This window comes from Aptenodytes patagonicus, chromosome 7 (assembly GCF_965638725.1).
Source record: "Aptenodytes patagonicus chromosome 7, bAptPat1.pri.cur, whole genome shotgun sequence".
NCBI classification, from domain to species: Eukaryota; Metazoa; Chordata; class Aves; order Sphenisciformes; family Spheniscidae; genus Aptenodytes; species Aptenodytes patagonicus.
Window position 1 is genome coordinate 14,450,857 of NC_134955.1, and position 23,880 is coordinate 14,474,736.

General features: G+C 36.6%; 1 protein-coding gene and 1 non-coding gene across 2 annotated transcripts in view; both read left to right on the forward strand.

Moving 5' to 3' along the window:
- The window catches only part of PDE3B (phosphodiesterase 3B), a 96,167-nt gene that overhangs the window by 30,091 nt on the left and 42,196 nt on the right, over positions 1 to 23,880 (forward strand). The gene's annotated exons all lie outside the window — the stretch shown is intronic.
- Positions 3,092 to 3,281, forward strand: LOC143163897 (U2 spliceosomal RNA). Its single transcript, XR_012995987.1, has one exon. It is a non-coding gene; the product is annotated as a U2 spliceosomal RNA (small nuclear RNA).

Genomic DNA, 23,880 nt, shown 5'->3' on the forward strand with positions numbered 1-23,880 from the left:
CATTCCTATTAGGCCCAGCTCTGATGAGAAAACTGCTTAATTTCCATAGCCTGAAGCTGGAGAATGCCTACTAGAGGTGTAATATGTAGATCTAGTACTTAACTTTATATAACATTTTTTTGAACTTGTGCAAACTATGCAATTTTTTTTCTTCTTCTTCAATAGATTTCCAAAAGTGTAACAAGAGGTTAGAAACTTTATAATATGTTGTTATAGAATGGAAAGTATCAGGCTACTCAAAATTTGGGCTTTATTTGTAAATTAATGGGCCAATAAATAAACCTGTACATACAGTTTTCACATCTATTCTTTCTAAATTAAAATTCTGTAACTGTAAAACCAAGTTTATTTCGGAAGCTGTCACAAACAGTTTTGCAGCTGTATAGTTTTATGTTGTTTATTCTTGAGGGTCTTCAGACTAATTTTTGTATTGAGTTATTTAAAGTAGAGCACTTCTAAGTTCCTTAAATGCTAGACTTTCTAAACATTTGACTATTTAAAAAATAGTGATGGGATGATTATTTCTACTGGTGCAGGTTGTTTTGTGAGATCTTTTGTTTTCCTGCTGTGGGAACAACAGGGCTTTGTCCTTGTAAACAGTTACCCAAGGAAGTTGTTACTGGATTTGAATTTTTGTTTACAGATTAAACAGAAGTAAAAGAAGCTCAAAGCTTGCATTCCAAAACTGATGACTTTTTTTCTTTTTTCTTTTTTTTTATTGGGGGGGGGCAGGGGTAGGAGTGGAACTTGTAGTATTTAAAATATAGAAAAATAAATCTATTACTCTTGGTATTCACTGCAAGATATTTAAGCAGATAAACATTCTTTGAAAATCCCATGAAGTTTTAGAAAAGATCTTTTGTAGTTTTTACTAATAAATTTGTATCTCTTTTCCTGAAGCTATGGTGAGCCCTGCCTACTGTCATTCTTTTTCAATTGTAAACATAGTTTCGGTACTACCACTTTTGCACCAAACGCTGTTCCTAAGCGACTGCTGACGTCAGTTGGTGCAGCACAAGAAGGTTTGTGTGTTTATCTGCTGTGGGCAGACTCTTAGAAAAGACGAAAGTATGTAACTAGATTAGGCCAAAGAGATTGCTGCTTTAAATGAGCATACATACTGTTTGCAATGTCATACTTTATTTTTTCTGTATTTTATTTTGATAAGCAGTTGTATCTTCTGTTACATATGCCACAGTATCTAGTTTGCAGGAGATGATAAGGAAGGGTATATATTATCTTTGCTATTGCTTTAAAGGGGTAGCCTTTTTTCTTTTCTATAGCATACTTAGAATGAGAATTTAAAAGGAGTATGTGTCGTAGCATAAAGCTTTCACATACCTGATCTCAAGGTTAGAAATAGGACTATCAGAAATGAAAGCAGGCATACAATTTCCAGTTCAAGCGAAACATATTTACTTAGAGATTTTTGGCCAGAGTCTATACATTTGGAAAAACTGGAATGATACTCTTGGAATATTTTACTGCATGCCTTTGTGTCAAACAGAGTTGGAGTGGAGCTGGCTTAATGACCTTTGTGATTTTTTTTTTTTTTTGTCCTTGATTATACTTGCAGCACACCCACACTGAATAAAAATTACCTATAGCAAAAACTCTTTGTATGAAAATCTTTTTATGGAAGTAAAGGAAATAGTAGTGGGACTGCAGTCATAGTAGGCCAAAGAGTGAAGCTAAAAAGTTTAAGGGAAGTAGTAGTACCGGATAGTTTAATAAGACAGGAAGAAAAATGACAAGCATAGAATCTCTTCTTCAGGTTGAAGAATAGAAGCAGCAACTTTCAGAACTAAACAAAAGCTGAGAACAATTGCTCCAAATTAACTTAAATTAGATTAAAATTAAAGAAAATGCCTGTGGGACACAGGAGGACATTAGCAAGCATAAAGGTGAAAAGGTCAAGCTAAATAAGGTCCACTTTGAATGTGGCTGTTGTGATGGTCTTACTGGTCTTGAAGTCTACATCAATCTTCTTACGTTTCCTGTACTGTTATATTGTGCTATCCAGTCTGGCCTTGAAAACCTTCAAGGATGGAGACTGCACAGCCTCTCTGGGCACCCTCCTTCACCTTGTCCCACTGCTTGTGCGTTTCTCATAGTGAGAAATTCTTTCCTTAGGTCTACTCTGAACTTCTCTTGTTTCAATGTTGCCTTTCATCTTCCCACTAGGCACCACTGGGTACAGCCTGGCTTTGTTGTCTTGATGGCCTCCTATTAGGCACTGGCAGGCTACTGTTAGGTCCCCCGAAAAGCAATCACTTCTCCAGACTGGACAAGCCCAGCTCCCCTAGCCTCTCCTCCCAGGGTAGGTTCTCCAGTCCTGTAGTCATCTTGGTGGTCCTCTGCTGAACTTGCTCTGTTTTATCATTGTCTGTCTTGTATTGGGGAGCCCAAAACTGGATGTACTGTTCTAGGTACGGTCTCACAAGAGCTGAGCAGAGGGGGCAATCATTTCCCTTGGTCTAATGGCTGTGCTCCTATGAATATAGACCAGCATACTGTTGGCCGCCTTTGCTGCCAGGGCACACTGCAGGCTCACGTTCAGCCCTTGATCCTTTTCAGAAGAGCAGCTCTCAGCCTGTATCATTGCAGGGGACTCTTCCTTCCCAGGTGCAGGGCTTTGTGTATGTCGCTGTTGAAGAATTTCATAAGACTCCTGTTCACTTATTCTTCCAGCTTGTCTAGGTCCTTCTGGATGGCAGCCCTGCCCCTGCATGTACTGTCTGGTTCCCCCAGTTTGGTATCATCTGTAAGCATGTCTTGTAAACTTTCATTGTTCAGAAGAACATAGTGGGTTTTAATTCAGGTTAATAAAAGTTAAGTAGTTGCAGGTGCTATTACTCATTTGCCCTTACTGTGTCTTCTGCTAGGTCTTTACTGAATTTTCATTCCCTTTAACCATATTTTCTTATTATAAGAATCTTTTCTCCAGCTTTCAATAGCAACGGTAGAGTTAGGAAATGACATTTAATTCAGGAAACTGTTCTTAAACAAATGGTGAAGTTATACTAATGAAACTCACAAGTAAAAGGATAAAAATGGCTCAGATAAGAGTTTATTTAGCTTAATAGTCTGTCTCTAATCTCTGATCTCTGTCTAAGGTCAAGTTTAACATCTGTTCTTATCAGTTAAATATCTTTTACATCCTTGACTTGAAGATGTCATATTAAACAGATTTTTGGGACCAAAAGATGGGTTAGAAATTTTTCTATCTATCCTATGCATCTGCCTGTTACTGTAGTGTCTCCAGAAGCAGTACACCAAGGGAAAAATCAATAAAAACAGTAATCGTAACTTGCTGCTTATTATCTTCCCGTCCATTACAAGGGCTAATGTGCAATTAAATGCATTAAAGATCATGGGGGGAAAAAGAAAGTAGCCATAATCAGAGGCCGGTGGAAGGATAAAAATATGATAACATATGATACTCTTCCCCCCCCCCCCGCCTCCAATACCACCTTTCTACACTCTCCCAACTTCCACCTGTTTTCATCTCAGGGGACTTCCTAATGTGGTTTAGCTATTGAGTTACAAGCACCTCTTCAGTCTCCCCTTCAACTTATGGGCACTTCCTCCTTTGCCCAGTTTCACCTTGAACTTACTTAAACTTCTTGCATGCACAACTTCCTTTGATAAGGCAGGTTACTTACTACCTGTAAGTGAAGAACTGCCTCTTTCTGTTTTGGACCTGGCTCGTCCTAGCTCTTTCTAATGGCTTATGGTTCTTGTGCTGTAAAAAAAGTACTCTGTTGAGTTTGACTTTCTACTGACCAGTTCCTTGGGCAGAATTTGCAACAATCATGAGTTCAGTGTAGCAATATACATGACATCTAGCAGTGATAATAACTAATTTGCTTAAAAATTATTTTAAGCTGATTTTAGAGACCAGCTTGATATGTCAAAGTTCATGACTTTGTATATTCTTAGACTGAATATATTGCAGTAATATACAGTTTTGCTGTCTCCTGGAGGTGGATAACTGTCTACCATTAGGATTTTTTATTGCAGGATGATGCCACTCAAAGTTCTGCCCAACAATAGCAGATGTTCTTGTGCAAAACGCCTGGAGACAAATGAACAGCAGAAAAATCTGCTCACTGAGAAATGATACCATGCTATTACATTCATTTCCTTTTGCAGGGGAAAGCTGTTGATTCTGTGTTGTGTGAGATCAGTTGGAATTACTAAAACTGTCTTTGCATACTTGAAGAGAAATGGCTGCATCTTGGACATATGGTTTGGTTTTTACAAGTATTTGTTCTGCTGGCTCTGTTCTTGTTCACAGAGAGCAAACTTTGTATGTTTTTGTAAATAAATGGATTATTCAAAGAATTATCCTTTCAGTGTCACTGACTTCAAAAGGCAAACACAGCAGAGATCCCAAAATACAGTTTTATTTCCACTCTTTCCATGTTAGATCATGTGTTAACAGTAAAAATAATAATAATTAAATAAATTTTAAAAAAGTGTAACTCATTGTTTATGACATGATCGTATAACAATCCTATTTCAAATTTTAAAAGCTGTTGCTCTGGGATACTATACAAAATACACTGAATTTCTATAATGATTTTTTAAAAAATTAACCTATCTAATTTGTTAAACAGTTACTGTAATCTCTCCTTGAATTAAGGGTATAAAATATTAAAATGAAATTTTCAAGAACACCTGTGGGTTAACCATAATTATCTTAAATTGAGACAAAGCAACAGGCTCTTATTACATTTCCTAATTGCAGTACAACCTATAGCAACCATTCTTGTCTCAGGTTTCTTAGTTACCATCCTGTATGTTCTCTTAGTTTGTGAAACTGTAACTGGGCTCTGATCCAAAAACTTCTCTGTAAATTTATGATAGACAAACTGAGAAGCATTTCTCTCTAGACTTGCAATAAATACCCATGCTGGTTCTTTATAACTTCTTGATAAATTATTTGCTGGATTATTTTTAGCAGTCCAGTGTTACTTTTCAAAAAGTTACATTTTCAGTGCAGTATCATAATATATTAAAGCTGCATTATTTTACAATCTAGGCTTTTTTCATAGGTTTTCAATACATCTTAAACGGGCAACCACAATTTTAAAATTCTGAAACACAGTATAGAGTCAACAGAACTTTTTAGAACTTTCTTGCTCATTTACATAGGAAAATTAAGTTTTAATAAAGAAATTGAATAAATTGGGAAGATGTGTAATGTTAGTATGAGATGCTGGAAATGGAATAATCTTTCATGGATAATTGGCTAACAGTAAGATTTTGTTGCTTTGCTCATTGTTTATACAATTATTATGAAAATATAAATTTGTTCTAACTTTGATCCTGTACATCTCTTCTTCCTACTTTTCATTTGACTTTTGCTTTTATTCCAGATGTAAAGTTAAACAAGTGCAAAGCTACTGTCTTAAGAAATATCCTGAAAGGCTAGGAGACTTCAACAGCATTTTTGGTTAGCATGTGTTATACAACAATTAATGGGAAAGTTGGCTGATAAGGTGCATTTATAAAGTTACAAATCAAATGTATTTGTACATAAGCGGTGAAGATGCTTTTTGTCTCTGTAGCCCAGAATAAACACTCCTATGAGGGATAGTTCACATACGGTTGCCAAAAAAAGGAAAGGTTTGTAGATAAACTACACATGATGTCTGAAAGAATTAGTTTCAACTCAAATATGGTAACGCCTAATGTAGTCTTCGGAGGCAATTTGGACACATAGGCTTTATTTTGTGATTTCCTTCTGAGTTGTTCTTTTTTGGAGGCAACCACTTTAACGTGTTGTTCCTAGAGTGAATTCATAGCATATTTTGTGAAATATTAGTTATTCTCTTTCTGCTCTTGGTAGCTTTGCCTCATTGCCTTATTTTAGAAACTGACCATCCTTTTTGGCCAAATAATTTGTTCTCTTACATGTTGTACAGCAGTGGTCCCCAAACTACTTGGGATGGCTAATGGTTACCATCCCACTCAGTTACAGCAGTTGCAAGGGGAATTCCATCCCTGATGTAAAAACTTAACTGCTTGTTAATATTTGGAGTTCTAATCCTAGCAGAAATGAGCAATTATCACAACAAGGAAAATAAAATTGGCAATTACCCCTTTTGGTATAAAGGTAAGATGGGGATACAGGGTAAAATTTATTCTTTCATAGAAAACATCTACTATTGACATATTATGACTCTATGACCTCTTGAGGTTCCTTTCAAATGGAATTATCCTAGAAGACTATGTACCTATTGGTGTGAAATTTTGTGTAGACATAGCTAACTAGTTCAGGTACTGCTGAGGGCATGTTTGCAGTAGCACATAATTCTTCTCAGGCTGTGAATCCTGGGAAAGGAGCTGAGCAAATATTTAAGTGTACTGAGTCAATGTTGAACTCCAGCCACTGCAGCTACTGAGCTAGTACTACCTACGTTTTTTAGCTTGTAGTTCTCTAGGAGTTTTCTAACATACTCCTTGCTAGCTTGTATGAATGAACTAGAAACATCTCAGTACCTTTGACTACTACTCATAACTCTTCTGTCATTGTAGAAATAGGCCATACAACTTTATATGTGCCATCTTTCTTTTCTCTTGGGATTTAAACTTGCAAAAAACTATAGAGATCCTCATTACTTTAACCAGTACCTCAGTCTGTTAGCTTACTGTGTTAATGTAAACTTACCAGCATGTATTAATTCTACCTTTCAAAAGGTAGTGGGAGCAGACTAAATGTTTAGTGTTCTGAAACATGCATTTTAGATGCCTGTAATTTGTTCTCACTGTATAGCACAGCAGTCATAGCAACTGTGTGTTCAAATCATATTATGCCTTTGAATATTGAAACCTGAAAAATTCTGCTAACTTGATATAAATCTTAAGTTGCACTGATGTTTAACTTAGCATTTTGGTTAAATCTTGTGAATTTTGGAGGAAAATGTTCATATGCTTTAACGATATGTTGCAATGCTCTCTGACTGCAGTATTAGTTGCCTTTATTGTCAGTCACTGAACTCTTCAAAAATTAAAACCTCTTGTTGATATTTTTAATTTAGTTCTCTTGTCCCCACACTGCTATGAAACCTTTGTTGATCTTGGATGCTGCTGTTTAATGCTGCTGAAGTAATTCATGATAGAATGAGCTTTTGAAGTATATTTTGCTTAAAAGCATAAGTCTGTATCTTCCTTTAAAGAAGTGTGTTCTGTATAGGAGAATTATCAGAAATTTGCACCTCTTAAACTGGGGAAAGAAGTGATACCATACAACTCTTGTCCTTCATTAGATTATGTCAGCAAAGTATATAATATATAATGAATAAACTACATACATGATTCACATTAGAATTTTTAAACTGTTTTACTCTGTAAGCACAAAATCTATTTTAAAACTCTGTTTGTGAATCTCATCAAATTTTGTTGTTTTTCATAAACAGATTACAGGTAGATTTTGAACACACTGATCTTTAGTTTAACTGCTAGTACTTGAGCTAAAGAAATAATTCTGAAATCCCTCTGTAGACCTGTTCCTGAAGAAAGATTTGATGCATGTTTACCCAATTAATTAGTGAATCTTAGGGTTTTTTTGTGAATGAAGAACCATGCAGCAGAGGAACCCTGGAGTAGGAAAGGTGCTGGATCACACAGCAAGCTGAGATTTCAGTGCTTAAACAGGTTAGCATTGGTAAGGCCCTGCTGGATGTCACTCTCCTCCACTAGATTGAGGTGCTACAGTCTCTTTTGAGACTTTGATTTTGAAGCTTGTTAATAGCTTCATTAACTGTTATAAAGGTTGAAGCTGTTGTGTGATGGACTGAACCACTGAGAAATCATTACTAAACATTCTGTAACAGAAAAATATGCTTCTAAGGTTTACAAGAATTCCTCATTGCATCAGTAGTATACTGGATTTACGTTATAGGACTTCAAAAATTGGGTGGTCCCTTACACCAGGCTTTATCTAGAAAGTTAGAAATTAATAGTGGTATTATGGGCAGAAATAACACAGTAGAAAAGTTTGCAAAAACTATCTTATAAACCAGTCTGAACAAAAGAAAGAACAATATTGCTGTTTTGTACAAGTTGTCATCTATGTGTTTGTTTAAGATCAGTGAAAATCTCACAAGTCTAAAGAATCCAGATAATCATAAATTGTTGGATATTGAGTGAGTTGGAGTTAATATCGATAGTAATTTTAACTGCTAGATAAAGAATGAGTTACATATCATGACAGCAAAAAAAAAAATCTTGGAAGCTAGAATGAGTATCTCTCCACGAAGCTGTACTGTGCAATGTCAATACTGTCAAGAGTTATTACTGAATATTGAAGTAGATGGCTTATGTGAGTTAAAACAATAAATGTTTTGTGCAGATAATGTGAATATGTCTTCAACTGAGTATACATATGAATAATTATGGAAACTCTTGCAAGCACTTGTCTGTTCCTCTGCTGTCACCTAAGAAATCAGATAAATAGCTAAGAATTTTTTTAAATGTTTCAACAAGACTTTTTCTCCTTTCAGAGATCTTGCATTTTGTGGCACCTTAATAATTTTAAAACTACATTAATGAAATATAGCTTTATGTAGATTGTTTAGATTTTGCATGAGGGTGGGGTGCTCAGATTAAATCTTTAGATACTACCAAAGATTGTTTATTGAAGCAGCCAATTAGAGAAACCAGAAAAGGAAAAGCAACTGTTAACTTCTTCCTGAGGAATATTTAGGATCTGCTTCAAAATAGCAATCAGAGAGCATGTCTGTAATGATGATTGCAATGGCAGCGATCATTCAGAATTCATATTGGAGAAATGGAAACCAAAAGATCTGTTACGCTTGTGCTCAGAAGAATTGTTAGAATAAAAGGGGAAAGTAAATAAAGTAGAATCCATGCAAGCGGCATAGAGACTATTCAAAGACATCATACTGGAAACTTGAGACAAATGCATGCCATTTATCAAAACAAGATATAAAGATAAAAAGAAAGATGCCATGATTAAACAGGATGGTAAAAAAGGCTTATAGGAAAAAAAGTAAGTATTCTTGAAAGAAGTTGAGCTTTTATCTAGAACAGACACGTTAAATGTAATAGTCCAAGGCAGATCAAAAATAATCTGAAGAGCAACTTGTACAAATATTAATAATATTTTTTTGTATTTTCTACAAATGCTTTGGAGGCTTGAAGCCTCCCAGAATGCCTGTAGGACTGGTAGGTTCTCAGAAATAGAAGGAGCATCCATATAAGATGAAGCTACAGCAGGAGAAGAAACGATTCTTTTTGATAATGTTTGCTGTGGGAGAACCTGGAGAAAATTCCTATGCTGAAAGTTTACAGGCAATGTTTCAGAGGGTTTAAGTCAAATTTAAGTGTTGTAAAATAAATTTGTTAAAGGAAAACCAGCAAAATGTCAGGACCAGATAACGCATGCCCAAGGTTCTCAAGAAACTTGAGGATGGAACAACCAAATTGCTGAATGTAATGTGCAGCTTTTTACTTAAAATTGATTAGGTCCCAGCTGACTGCAAGTTGGCCCACGTCGTATCGCTTTATGAAGGTTCCCACGAGAGCTCTAAAGAACTGTTGGCCAATAATAATGACTTTCATAGCAGGCAAATTGTTAGAAATCATAACAAACATTAACATTACTCATTTTGGAGAAAGATGATGTTTTGGGGAAGAGTCAATGCTGCTTTTGTTGGCGAGTCTTGCATTAAACAAACTTACGAGAATTTTTTGAAGGAACCAGCAAGTTTGTAGATAATAAAGATCCACCTGATACAGTTTGCTTGGATTTCTAAATGGCAAGGCTGGAAAAGGGAAGAGAAAGAGGTAACAGGGCTAATCAAAGCTATTGGAAACCCTTTCATACAAGGCACTATGAGGGCTGCTATGGGGAAAATTAACTCCATCCCAGCCAGACTCAATACAATGGGCTGTGACTGCAGCGTGGAAGAAGATAGCTATAGGGAGGATATGACAGTGGTCTGTGAAATCATGAATGGCAGAGAAAGCCATAAGAGGCTAGGGGTATCAGATGTTTGAGCCTGCTTGAGATGGTGTGTATTTTAATCTATGAAACTTCTTTTGATAAGACATTGCAGATGCCAGAAGTTTAAGGAAGAAAATTCATTAAGAGCTATTAAATACAGTGCCACTTTGAGGAAGTATTTGAGTTGCAAATTGCTGGATACTGGGAAGGTTCAGGAGAACAGGTTTTTTATTTCTCTGTAGGAATCTTCTGTTGACTTGTCAAAACCAGGATACTAGGATACGGAGGTTTGTGGTCTGATCCAGTGTAGCTAGTTTATATTCTTGTTTAAACCAGTAGGACAATATTACTTCTTTTTTAATTTAAGTGGGTATTCTTGATTGCAATTGCGTACAGAAAAGGAGGGAAGAAAGCACAGGTAAATTAACAGTTTTAAAGTCCATAATCTGTTGTGGTTTTTTTTGTTTTGTTTTCATTTAATCAGAGATTTTGATGATAATAAACTTAATTATGTTTTTTTTTTTGAAGTTACATGAATGAAAATAACAGTAGCCAAATTCCCAATATAAACCTACCTTATTTTAACATAATTATTTATAATCTTTTGGCTTGTATCCCTCATGATTAATAACTAACTTCTGTCTCAGAGCAAACTTGAATTCAAAAGTAGGCTACACAGTTACCTGTTACTGTAAATTTGCTACAGAATTCCATAAATACTTTTACAAAATATTATTCTGTAGATCCAAGTTCTAGATCTAATGTTTAATTTTGCCAATTGTTCCCCCTCTCAATAATTAATCATGTTTTTTCTTTTATCTTCATTGGTTTACAATCTCTGCATAACCCAAACCATGAAGAACTTTTAGGGAAAAAATTGAAGTTACCTTCTTCCAGTTAGAGTTCTCAGAAATTGATGCTGAATATTTATACTGTTTGTGCGCCTTCCACTTTGTCACCTGAATTACCAGTTATTAAGAGTTTGAAGAACTGGAAGAATATGATTTGATTGGAATGCCAAAGGCAGGGGCAGCTGGTGTATGTGACAGCAAGTATTGATACAGGAGTTGCTTTTATTTGATGTATTTTGTTAGCATGGATGCATGGAGTCCCTCTTGAGGAACTCCAATTACGAGTACATAAAGCTCATTTTTATATAATGCTGTAGGTCATGAAAATGTAAAACCTGGACTGAATATAGACATTCTATATTCTGAGTAGAAATTTGTATGGTTTATTTTTTAGCTCTGCACACAGGAGGAGAACATTTGTTAGGTTAGATACAGGGTTCTGAAGTGAAGTCAAACTTTTGTTAAGCCTGTCTAGCCAAAATGGATTAGAAAATTGATTTCTAAATTATAATTTAACTTGTCTTTGCCTCCCTTTTCCAAAATGAAAACTACTAACTTGGCACATAGACTAAACTTACCTTATTCTTTCTTTCCTTTTTCTTTCATTGGTTTAAGACCAATGTTGTCTCAAACTCTTCTGTTGTAGGACAAGACTGGAAATTGAAGAGAAATGGCCTTTATGGCAGGGATGTGTGTATAGTTATCTTTGCGAAAATCTGCTCTCAGATCAGCTATGTTTTTAAAAATTGTATTTTGCATATGCTCAATAAAACTTCTTTTATCTTTATAGCACAGTACCTGAAGGTTCCACCATAATGTGTACAATCCTATCTGAAGTGGACTTGGCCTATAGTTTCAGCTCTGAGCTTGGGCTGTGCCCCAGAACTGAACAGGAGGATGGTTTCTTCTGTCCTTTGTCTCTCCCTTGCCTTGTCTTGCCTGATTTGATTGCAGTAGGGATAAGAACTGGATGTGGGTGTGGGGAAGAAAATAAGTTAAAATGTTTTGGTAAGTGGAAGGGAAGAAGTTGGGGCTGAAGGAGAGGAGGTTCAAATGGTGGTTTGAACTTGAATGAGAATGGGATAATTTTATGTCTGGAGTAATGAGATTGATATGCTAGACAAGGAGGTAATGATGAGAAGCTTGATAAGTAAGCGTAGCTGGAGATACCTGAAGAGTGAAACTGGAATAAGGAGGTAAGGGATGGGTCTGGATTAATGCTGGAAGGGACAGGGCTGTAAATCCTGTATTCGAGAGAACAAACAGAAGTTTGTGCTTGCTGAGGAACATTGCAGTCAGGAGACTGAATGACACCATCTCCCTCTGCTGCAAGCAAGCACCTGAGAAAGGCTCTTTGTGCTTTCTAATATTCATCTGAATAGAAGATATTAACCTGACTTATACCATTGCTTGCTCCAATGGGACAGATCTTGTGGTGGCTTGTCACTCCATCAGTGTGATGACATATGATGGAATTTGGGAGTGTTGGTTTGCCTTCTTGAGAACTATTAGGCAGTAGCAATAAAAAAGCTAAAATGGGCTGTGTTTCTGAAGGAATTAAAAAATTAAATAATTCTGGAAATAAAAGTGCCTATGATTTTGCAAGTTCTAATTATATAATTCCATACACCTCTCCTGTCCCCACCTATCCCCCAAATCCTGAAATTCGTGGTGCACCACAGTGACTAATGAGAGATTTTTTGTTTTGTTTTGTTTTCTCACTGTAGTTCCCAGTTCTCCGTGCCCCCAAATAAGTGTAAAGAATGAGTCAGGGGTCAGAAAAAAAGAAGATGGGCTTAGGCTTGAGGCAGTTGAGCATTACATTGGAGAACTGAGTTTTATTCTGACTTTGTCATTGAAATTTCTTTGTGTGTGTGAGATCCTTGGTGAGTCACTAAAATCTAACTTTTCCCAAGTGGTTACTAATTGTATATGTGTTTTTTTGTTTGTTCTCCACCCGCCCGTCGTGTCGTCCCGTCCCCGTCCCCCCCGTCCCCCCCCCGACTATGGATCTGATTTGCAGTAATGGTAACCACTCTTTGCTGTAGCCAAAGACTACCAACTGTAGTTTGAATGCCTAAAATCTATGTAAGTGGTGAAAGAAATTGAACATTCAATTAGACATCCAAATTTAGCAAGATTATTTTAATTTTTTTTTTATCTGAGTTACTAATCAGTAAAGTACTCCAAAATTTTGTAAGAATGTTTGTGACTATTCAGGTGTTAATCATGGTAAGCATTATACGAAAGCCAGAGGAAGTAAAAAAAATTGTTGAGTGGTTTTGAACTGCATTCAGCAAGTATGGGGCCATACACTGAACAATGAAGAAGCAGAGGACTGTGCTCTTTCTGTGGACCTGATCCATTGTCTTTCAAGTGTGGCAACTCACACTTGCTGTATTCCTTGTTGACGGACAAAGTTTCTATCTCATATCTGTAAATCCCTTAAGTCACCCTAGTATATTGACAATGAGTGTATTTGCTTCTTTTTCTATTTATACACCATTAGCATGATATTTTCTAAACATAATTATTGCATCAAACTTGAGACTACCTTATGAGACTGAGAATTTCAGAGATACATTTTCTACATTGAATTTTGAAAAACGCTTTCCATTCGCTTAAGTCATGACGAACTACTTACATGCATCACCAAAAAGGAATGTGACAGCTAATTATTTGTTCTGCTGCAATAGAACAAGTTTTGTCAGTCACGAATTGAAATTTTTGTTTATAATACATCAGCATGTGGCAGTGGTACTGTGATCCTAAAACATTAACCACAATATTTTTAATGTCTAGAACACTGTGAGTGCTGCTTATATACTATACAACTCTATTACAAATATATATGTATATTATACTGTACACTACTGTATAGCAGATTTTTATATATTTCAATTCAAATATTGGTGGTTTATGTACAGTAAAGCACTGTGGTGCTTTTAAGAAACCTGCATTTATGCTTTGCAGTTTTGCTTGAAATATTACAATACTAATAGCCCTCAATTCACTTTCATTGTACATGATTATGATAAAGCCTTTCCTTTTCCAGAAATCATTTATCTTCAGGTACAGGCTGGATGTGTTCAGATAAAATAATCAGTGTAGATAATTAGAGATATGCAATAAATTCTGTAGTCAATAACACTTTTAGAGAGCTATGCCTTGTTTTCTTTCAGGGTTGAAACTATGAGGAGAAAGGATCATTTTGTGGTTGTAATAGCTGAATGACAAAGAATCTTTGTCTGATACAGTGTTGTTGTACTGATAACCAGTCTATTTCAATTGTCTTTCTGTCTTGCTCTGCCTTTAAAATATTTTAATCATAATGCTTTCATCTGTCTTGGAGAAGATGGAGAAGGTGGGGGTTTTTTAATATTATAGAAAACTCATTAGAAAATTAATTTGTATTCTATTCGCAGTTTGGAAGGTTTATGGTAAAGAACATATGAGGTCACACTAAATGCGTGGAATAGAAAGAAATACTGAATTGTTTCCTTACTTAAAATGGTCTAATTTAACCTTTTATCCCATAATCATTTAGATGTGTGGCTGGGTATGTTACTATGGCTTGGCTAGTTTATGATACATCAGCTGTTCTGCAGTAATTGCCGATGGATTTGCTTTTATTTCCAGTGTAGTAATACGTTCCCAGTGTATTTTCTCTGAGGGGTGATAACTTGAAGTATTCTGTTTTTTAAAAACAGCAAGAGGCTTCAGATGGAGCAGCTGAAAAGTAGCAGCTTGCACCACGCTAATTGCCTAATGGTTGGGTTTGAGAGTGCCTAATGGTTAGAAAAATGTCCCACTTCACTGGGGTAGATTCAACTCTACATGAAACTGCAGCAATTCTTGTATCTTGAGTCATACATTACCAACCTATTTCTACCAGTTGAGAAAACAGGTAATTCATATTTCCTGGAGTTAAGAGGCATATATATTGAGAGCTTCGGATTTATCATATTGCTTCAAAATATTATAATAATTTTAGTGCTTTTATTACTTTATTTCTAACTTCCAAGAGTTTACTTTGCACTTTCTTTACAATACTACAAAGAAATTTGGGCTACCACTTGCACAGCACATGTAAGAATGTTAAATAGGTTGATTTAATTTATTACAACATTAATACTAGGAATCTCAGCATTTATCTTTGGTTTGAGTACAGACTCAGTTAATGTAATTTCTGTCCCCTTGATTTGACCCAATAGTTTCACATGCTGACTGACAGTTTTAAATTGATGATAAAAGTCTCTTGAGCTGTTTTTTTTCTTCGGAATATTTCACCATTTTACATATATTCTGAAGATTTAAGTTAAAATTGCTGAAGTCCAATGAATATCTAGTTGGAGAGCTGTCTCCACTGCTGCGGCAGGCAATTTCTGTCATTTACTCCAGTGGCATCCAAGTTTTTCTAAATAGTGAGTGAAAAACAGTCTCCCAGCCTTTCACTGCCTATATTGGTGTAAATGTGCTGTTCAGAATGACAGATTTTATCTGCTCACTGTGTAGTATGCTGATTTCTCAGCAGTTTAACTTTTCCTTTCCCACCAGCCTGCAGCAATTTGTGTATCAATAGTATAAAAAAAGTCAAATTTGCATCTTTTACCACCAGTAATCGTTTTCTATACAGACTGATGATGCAGTAATGAACCAGTTATGAGAGGGCAACTCATGAATATAAATAGTCCCATTTTACAAGTATTTTGCCAAGGTCAGTGGGAGAGAGGAGGGAGGTCAGAAGTAGCTCCTTAGTCACAATCACATCTGGAGCTGAAACAAACTCTTTCTTTGTCTGTAGAAATTTGGCAGTGTTTTAGGGTTGCTAGAGTTTGGATGCTAAAATCTGGGACAATGGCAGAGAACTAAACTGTGCATACATAGATTAACTGTGCATGGAAAGTACAATTTATCTGCATAATAACCACTTTTTCTGGATGCCTAGTAGCCTCGATTTCTACATGTTTGGAGAAACGACTGTTACCACAGAAATACAGGAAAAGCCATACCTTGTATGCTTTTCATAAGGCATTGGATTTGACCACTAGAACATAACATCTTAATTATACAGGACATCTGGCAGTCCTGTGAGGTTCAGTCTGCATTTTTCCCTCATCACAGAAGAAATATTAATGCATCGGCAGAAGCATTCTTTGGATGCAGTGATTATTGTTCAAGATAGCACTACTGGCACTTGTTTTTGACCTCTAAACTTGTTTCTGCTTGGCAGTGGCTTTTGGTATTGTCCAACTGCAGACTGGTGTCTTCTCAAAGAAAAAATATTTTTGTTTCCTCTTATCTGTCAATCTGTCTGCTTAAGTAGTCTCTGTTATCATAATATTATAAAATGCAACTCACAAATTGCCTCTGAGTGGGGGGGTGAGGGGGGGAAGGATGTCTGCAAGTTCCAAAATGGGTGGTGCTTATGTGATTCTTTTTGCAGTTTCTCAGTTTAATACTGGATTTTAAGGAAACTGTCTTCGGAACATAAGCTCTTCAGGGAAAGAGGGACAGGTTGTCTTAAAAAATTAGCAATGCAAGAAGACAAAAAGTTTATGTTATTGCCACAAAGAACACCACAGCCAAGGGACATGGTGGTGGGCGCTTTCTAGAAAGTATCTTCCAGCCAAAATAGTCTCCTTTTTTTTATGTATACAGCAGTTATTTTTCTTCCATATCCAACATGTCAAACTGATGGAGTACAGAAACTTTTTCTATAATTACTGACCAATCTTGTAGTTTCACTGAACAAATATTTCGTATTTGACAGTCATAATACATAATCAGTCTAGAATAATGCCATAAAGCGGAATCACTGAATATATGCTTGAGGAGTGAGATTATTGGCCCTTAGCTATCAGCTGATGAATAAACCAAGCATTGTGTCCTCATGCCCCCTGAAGCATTTCCACAGGTTTGAAGTACTGTTTGGGTATGGGACTTACCATTTTCCAAATTTAAGGCCTTTTCTAGAATCATAGAATCATTAAGGTTGGAAAAGACCTCTAAGATCATTGAGTCCAACCGTCGACCCAACACCACCATGCCCACTAAACCATGTCCCTAAGTGCCTCATCTACATGTCTTTTAAATACTTCCAGGGACAGTGACTCAACCACTTCCCCGGGCAGCTTGTTCCAAGAGTGTTTAACCACTCTTTCAGTAAAGAAATTTTTCCTCATGTCCAATCTAAACCTCCCCTGGCGCAACTTGAGGCCATTTCCTCTTGTCCTATCACTTGTTACTTGGGAGAAGAGACTGACACCCACCTCGCTACCATCTCCTTTCAGGTAGTTGTAGAGAGTGATGAGGTCTCCCCTCAGCCTCCTTTTCTCCAGGCTAAACAACCCCAGTTCCCTCAGCCCTTCCTCATAAGACTTGTTCTCCAGACCCCTCACCAGCTTCCTTGCCCTTCTCTGGACACGCTCCAGCACCTCAACGTCCTTCTTGTAGTGAGGGGCCCAAAACTGAACACAGTATTCGAGGGGCGGCCTCACCAGGGCCGAGTACAGGGGCACAATCACTTCCCTACTCCTGCTGGCCACACTATTTCTGATACAGGCCAGGATGCCATTGGCCTTCTTGGCTGCCTGGGCACACTGCCGGCTCATGTTCAGCTGGCTGTCAACCAACACCCCCACGTCCTTTTCTGCTAGGCAGCTTTCCAGCCCTTCTTCCCCAAGCCTGTAGCACTGCATGGGATTGTTGTGGCCGAAGTGCAGGACCCGGCACTTGGCCTTGTTGAACCTCATACAGTTGGCCTGGGCCCATCGATCCAGCCTGTCCAGGTCCCTCTGCAGAGCCTTCCTACCCTCGAGCAGATCAACACTCCCGCCCAACTTGGTGTCGTCTGCAAACTTACTGAGGGTGCACTCAATCCCTTCATCCAGATCATTGATAAAGATATTGAACAAGACTGGCCCCAAAACTGAGCCCTGGGGAACACCGCTCGTGACCGGCCGCCAACTGGATTTGACTCCATTCACCACAACTCTCTGGGCCCGGCCGTCCAGCCAGTTTTTTACCCAGCGCAGAGTACACCTGTCTAAGCCGTGAGCCGCCAGTTATGTTACAGTTCAGCATAAAACTGTGGTGCCATATAGATTTGGGAAACTTGAAGTACTTTTAAATTACCTAACGGCCATGGTGATATATGTCTGAAATGACAGACTTGTGGTAAAAGGTTTTAAATGTCTTTAGTTTTTTCTGCTGCAGCAGATGAGGAATGGTTCATAATCTGCTGTTATCTGAGCTGGAGTGAAGGCAGGAGCAGCATTAGCTTCCTGTGGGCATCATCTGCCCAGTGCAGTAGCCTTAGCACATTACTGATGAGTCCAGAGAGAGCATTAAGCTACTTCTTGAGTTATTTGATTTCTGGTATCTCAGATGGTTTGTCAGAATGGTAGCTTGAAAACAGGATACATCCTTAGACCTTGAGAAGTTTCAAATTATAACGCTGTTTGAATTTAGTGTTCAGTAGTTGCGTATAAGGTTATGACCAGCACGGCTATTGCAGCATGGTGCTAGCCTCAGTAATATCAGAAGTTCTAACCTTCTAAACCAGAAGTTTGAAGTAGGAAGGTTTTTCAGGAACTTCTTTGGGAAGGGCATTATTAGCCTGCTTCCAAAAAGGTTTATTCAGTGATGAGAAAGCCATAGTGCGAACCACATGGATCTAACTATAAGGCATCAAGTACTTTTTTTTTAAAAAGTATTTTGGATCAATGTAACAAATAGTGGAAGAGGAATGGTGGAAGGAGGTATTGGAATTTTTTATTAAAATTAAGAAATTGATGATGTATAAATTGGCCTGTAGGCTTTTTCTGTATATTTTCATACCACTGGAAATATCTATTGGTTGCATTTGTTTTGTGTTTTAATAGTGAATATTTATATACTCCCTTTTTTATTTCAAGATGTAATGCCTGGTATAGAAAAGCAAACAAGGCAAAAAGCTCCTATTCGAGCAGTGTGTGTGTGTGTGTGTATCAATGGTGTGACCTCTTAAGTGGTGTGTCACTATCCCCGCAGAAGAAATCAACTAAGAAATCAATTTCTGTCCTAATTCTAAAGTTATTCAATGTGTTCAGGTGTGGACATACAAGCAAATTATTATGGCTTCCACAAAATGATATGATGAAGGGAAAAAATACTGGAACTTGCTCAAAATTTTAAAAATCTGTTTGATCTCATCTGGGACTACAGACTTCTTGTGCACCAGCCTTAATTGTGCAGTTCATAGAATCACACAATGGTTGAGGTTGGACGGGACCTCTGGAGGTCATCTGCTCCAACTCCCCTGCTCAAGCAGGGCCACCTAGGGCCAGTTGCCCAGGACCATGTCCAGATAGCGAATGACGGCCTGAGTTGAACGTAGCTTTTTGTCTGGGAAAAATAGTAATAGGAAAGCTATTCTTGTGGATTTTTCTATAATAGACTAAAGATTTTATTCTGTTCATTATTTCTTATGAATATCAAACATAAGATAGCTAGAAAAACTAGCAGAATTACTAAATATTTTCAGTCTTTATTTTAAGAATTAATATTTTTTTGTTGTTGCTCTATTTTAGGAAGATTGTGCAACTCAAAACATAAAAGATATAGCTAAGCTTGTAGTTTTTAAAAATACGTTGTCTATTACATTGAAAAACTAACTGATAATATTTATTCAACTGGTTTCTATTGAAATGTGATAGTGAGGCTTAAAACGTGTCATTGTAGAATAAAGTTCATTTCTGGCGTGATACTTTTGACCTTCCTCAGTTTGTAGCACTTTGATTTTCCTGCAAATGTCTTTGTCATTGTTTTAACTTCTTTAAACACAAAAATACTCATTGATGGGGGGTGGTGGGTGGTGTTAAAAATAAAAATAAAAAAAAGGAGCTCGGCATTATTATCGATAAAAAATATTGGAAAAAACTCTTTACTCATTTTATACACTTAAGTTGTATTGTTACATGTTAATCATGTAACTTTCTTTTCACTTTTCAAGTTAAACTTGATCCTTGCTCAAATAGACTTCATTATAAAACCTGAAATCTTACTCTTTTTACAGATTATACAAACCACGTTTATATTGCATAAAATTGCATTTTCTTTTCTTTAGTTATTATACAAAATGATTATTTATGGATTTAAACTGCCCATAAAATCAGAAGTACTGTGAAGTGGAATGGAAAATTTCATAGCTGTGCCCTGGTATGGCTGACTGAAAATGTTCATATGGCCCTTCAAGCACTTGTAGTATGTTAGTGTCTGACAAATGGCTTCTTGTTTGTTAGATGGTCTAAAATGGTCACCCCTCAGCTTATAATTCATTATTCTATTACTGCCATTACTTTGTTAAGTAAATTGCAGGCCTCAATATATGCATTTCTGTCCTGTCAGGTTCACTTGCCATTCCTGGCAAGTGTTTATACTATCTGTATAAATAATGAAGTAATAGCATGCCTATAGGAGGCTTTTCTAAAGTCAGTTATTAGTTGGGTAAATCTTGTGTCATAAAAGTTTGTAGAGTTATTATCTGTCTAAATATTTTTTTAAAGGTTTTGATTGGTTTTGTTTCATTACTTAAAGATGACAAATGGATTTGTAAGTATTGACAGTGCACCTTGTATCAAAACGTATTAAGGCTTACAAAGCTAAATTTAGGATGGTACAAGTAACAAAACTGTTACTTGGCTGAGGTCAGAAATAGCTATTGTCCTTGTCTGAATCTGAGGGGTAACTGCATGGCCTCAGCATTTCTGTGTGATATGGGCATAGAAAGATGCAGTGGCAGGAGAGAGAGACTGCAGCTCCTTTACATCCTTTAAATGCTCCTGGGGAGGTTGCCTGATGCTTTATCACGTCATTCACAATTTTTACATTCTAGGTTCATGCAATAGATCTAAATTGTTATATTTCATTTTTTAGAAATTAGTAGAGCAGAAAGAACAACTCCTGTAGAGGAAGAAGTATGTTTATTCAGTAAATAGTATTGGAGGTATAATATGTATTTTAGCTCAGTTTCCAAAGGAAGTGAAGCTTATATGATTCTGCCTTGCAGGCAGAAAGGTGCAGGAGAGTGTTTGTGCTATCTGTATTTGCCTGTACATTTGTCCCCTCTTGCCTGCTAGCTTTTGAACCTGTTGCATCATTTAAAAAAAATTGATAGAGGAGTACTTATTTTACTGATGATCTAGTTCCTATAAGTTTTGGGATTGTAGGTATTACTGTTTTTATTGTAGGCTTCTGTGTGAGCTCTACTACTTGATAGAGGTTACCTGTGGGAGAAAGACCTCACAAGCATTTTAAGTGCATGGCAATTTCAGTTTCAATTTAAATTTTTGGTGTGTTTTTTTGACTGTTCCCTTTTGCTTTTTTACCATACAATATTTCATTAAAAGAATTTTGGGGCATTCATATTGAATTTTTTTTTTTTTAACTTTCTCACTTTAATAGTGAGCCCTTTCCGAAAGATTTGCTAAAATTATGAGGAGCAGAGTTCCTTTCTGTAAATCTTTAACTACATTGCAGGTACCAGGTAATCAAGCAGGAGTTTGCCTTCTGCCTTGTTATCCTGAGGTTTCTAAAGATGTGGAGTTCTTTATGGTTCTGTCTTACTCCAGCCGCTTCTTGTCTATTCTAAAGTGTCTTGTTGAACCAAGTAGGCGTATGACTGTTATGCACCTCTTTGAAGTTGTTTACATTGTTGGAATTAAAATTTACCAAAATAATTTTGATCTTATGGTTTCTAATATACTACTTTATTGAATGTAGTTATAATTAATCTTTTTTATTATTTTTGGTACAAATGTGAACAAATTACTAGGCTTTATGAATAATTTTATCTATTTTGGGGGGTGGAGAAAGTAAGAAGGTAGAGATGACTTATTTAGGCATCTCAGTTTTTCTAGTTTTGAAACCAAAACGTGACTTTTTGTACACTTATTTGGGGAAGTAATGTTGGGATAAGGCTTGTAACAGAGGTATAGTTGTATTTTTCATTTTAGAATATCTTCTACTGTAGTGATGGTTGCCAAGCAGTGATACTGTAATAATATTTTGGCCAACAACTATTCCTGCTATGTTAGGAAACAAAACAGAAAACCACCACCAAATAAGGCATATTTAAATGTTTAATAATGCTTCTGTTTTGATTTTTCTATTATGCATGTGGGTTAGTGTGTATTCTTTTTATAAACCTGGAGATAGTCTCCTAATACACAGTTCTTCCAGTTAATCTGTCAAAATACAAAGTATGGACTAATGTTTTCAGCTCTAACATAGTCTGACTTTTTCCTGGTGAAGAGAAGACCCCCCCAGAGATTGAAACATGTGCAGACCTTAATTTTCATATACTTGGACAATTAGTGAAAACTTGCTGTGAACAAAAGAGCATTGAAAAAATTAATTTGATATGATACAACTGTCAAAACTTACTCAGATGTGCTCAGCTTGAATCTTGCTTGCTACCTGCCAAAAAAATAACCCTGGCTGCTTTTCAGTACATGGCTGGAGAGGATTTCTTTATTACATTCTTAAATTATCGTTGTTGTTGTTATTAATAATAATAATTTTTAAAAAAACAAAATATATGAAATTCAGATGGTAATATTTGAAAGAAGACAATAGAAATAATGTTTGTTTTAATCCCCTTACGTAAGTAGGGCAAAATAATGTCACTTGTGTAAATAATTACTGACTCTCTTGAATAAGTACCCTGTGGTTTTTGAATGAAAGGTGGCACTGCATAAGTCTTGGGACTTAAGCAATTATTTAAGATATCTTCCTGCAATTTAAATATTGTCATTTGGTTTCATGCTTTGAAAAAAGCTTGCTAGCTTTTAGGTGAAATTTAATTTTCCACTTTACCTTGTGTAAAAGCTGGTAAGAGGGAAAGATCAGGTGGTGCTGCAGCATCCATGCACTGTAGCTGAATGCTGAGAGTTCCTTCAGGCTGTCTCGTACTCTCTCAGCCCTGTTCTGAGCCCCAAGATTCAAAAATGCTTGCATAATTGGGTACTGTTTTGTGACTTATTAATTGCTCTCTTGGGTATATAGTTGCATGTGAGCCAGATTGGCTACTTTCCCAGCTTGCATCACTGGCAGCTGTTTTGCTTGAGGCAGATGGCTTGTAAGAGAAGCACCCATAAATTAAGGCATTGCTACTTTTTTCAAACTGTTCTGTGAGAGAGAACCTGATGAGATGACGTTTCAAAGTGCTTTTCGTATACCCTGCTAAACTTCTTTGTAAGTGTCTAAATGGCACATTTTACAGTCATTTCTGTTTTTTAAAAGAATTTTAGGGCAGTGCAGACACTACAATGTAGTCAGCATGAAAATGTTAAATTATATTAAGAACCATTGGTGATGTTTTCTATATGAAAGAAGGTTCTGAAAAAAAAAATCATATCAGAAAGAGGAAAGAGCCTTAATACCCTTTATATAATAAGAGTAAGAGCATTTTTAAGGGCAATAGCTAGAGAAGAAACGGAATAGTGTACGATAGGAAAACTTCAATGGTCTACTCAAGTGTTTAGATATATTTGTGTGTAACATTTTTCTTCTGGGCTTCGTGCTCGCAGTTCCCATGTAGAAGTTTAATAGCTAGACTTCTAGAAAACTACTTCTAAGGAGTAGTGTGAGACTTGTGCAATTTCCTTGTAGTTAAGAATTCTATTATCGTGCTTCTCCATCCATATGTTCGTTCTGTGTGTACACATACTACTGCTTTGCAGACTGGAAAATTTCTTCCGTGAGTAGGATCCGTGGTCACACACACAAAAACCTTGTCTTTTTCTATGTGTCTCCACACCAGCATAAACCAAAAATCTCATCCTAGAATCGTCATTTCTTAAAACTACATAGCAATTTTAAGCCACAGTAGTTTACTACTTTTGCTGTCTGCTTATTCTTTTGTTCCTGTACTGCTGTATTTTGTTAAAGTAAATTACTTTTGGTCTTTTCTAGTTTGTGCCTCAAAGATTCTTCTTTACTGTTGACCATGCCTGCGATCCTCCAGTGGGTTTTAAGAACCACCTTCACTATAGAGACTGCTTCTGA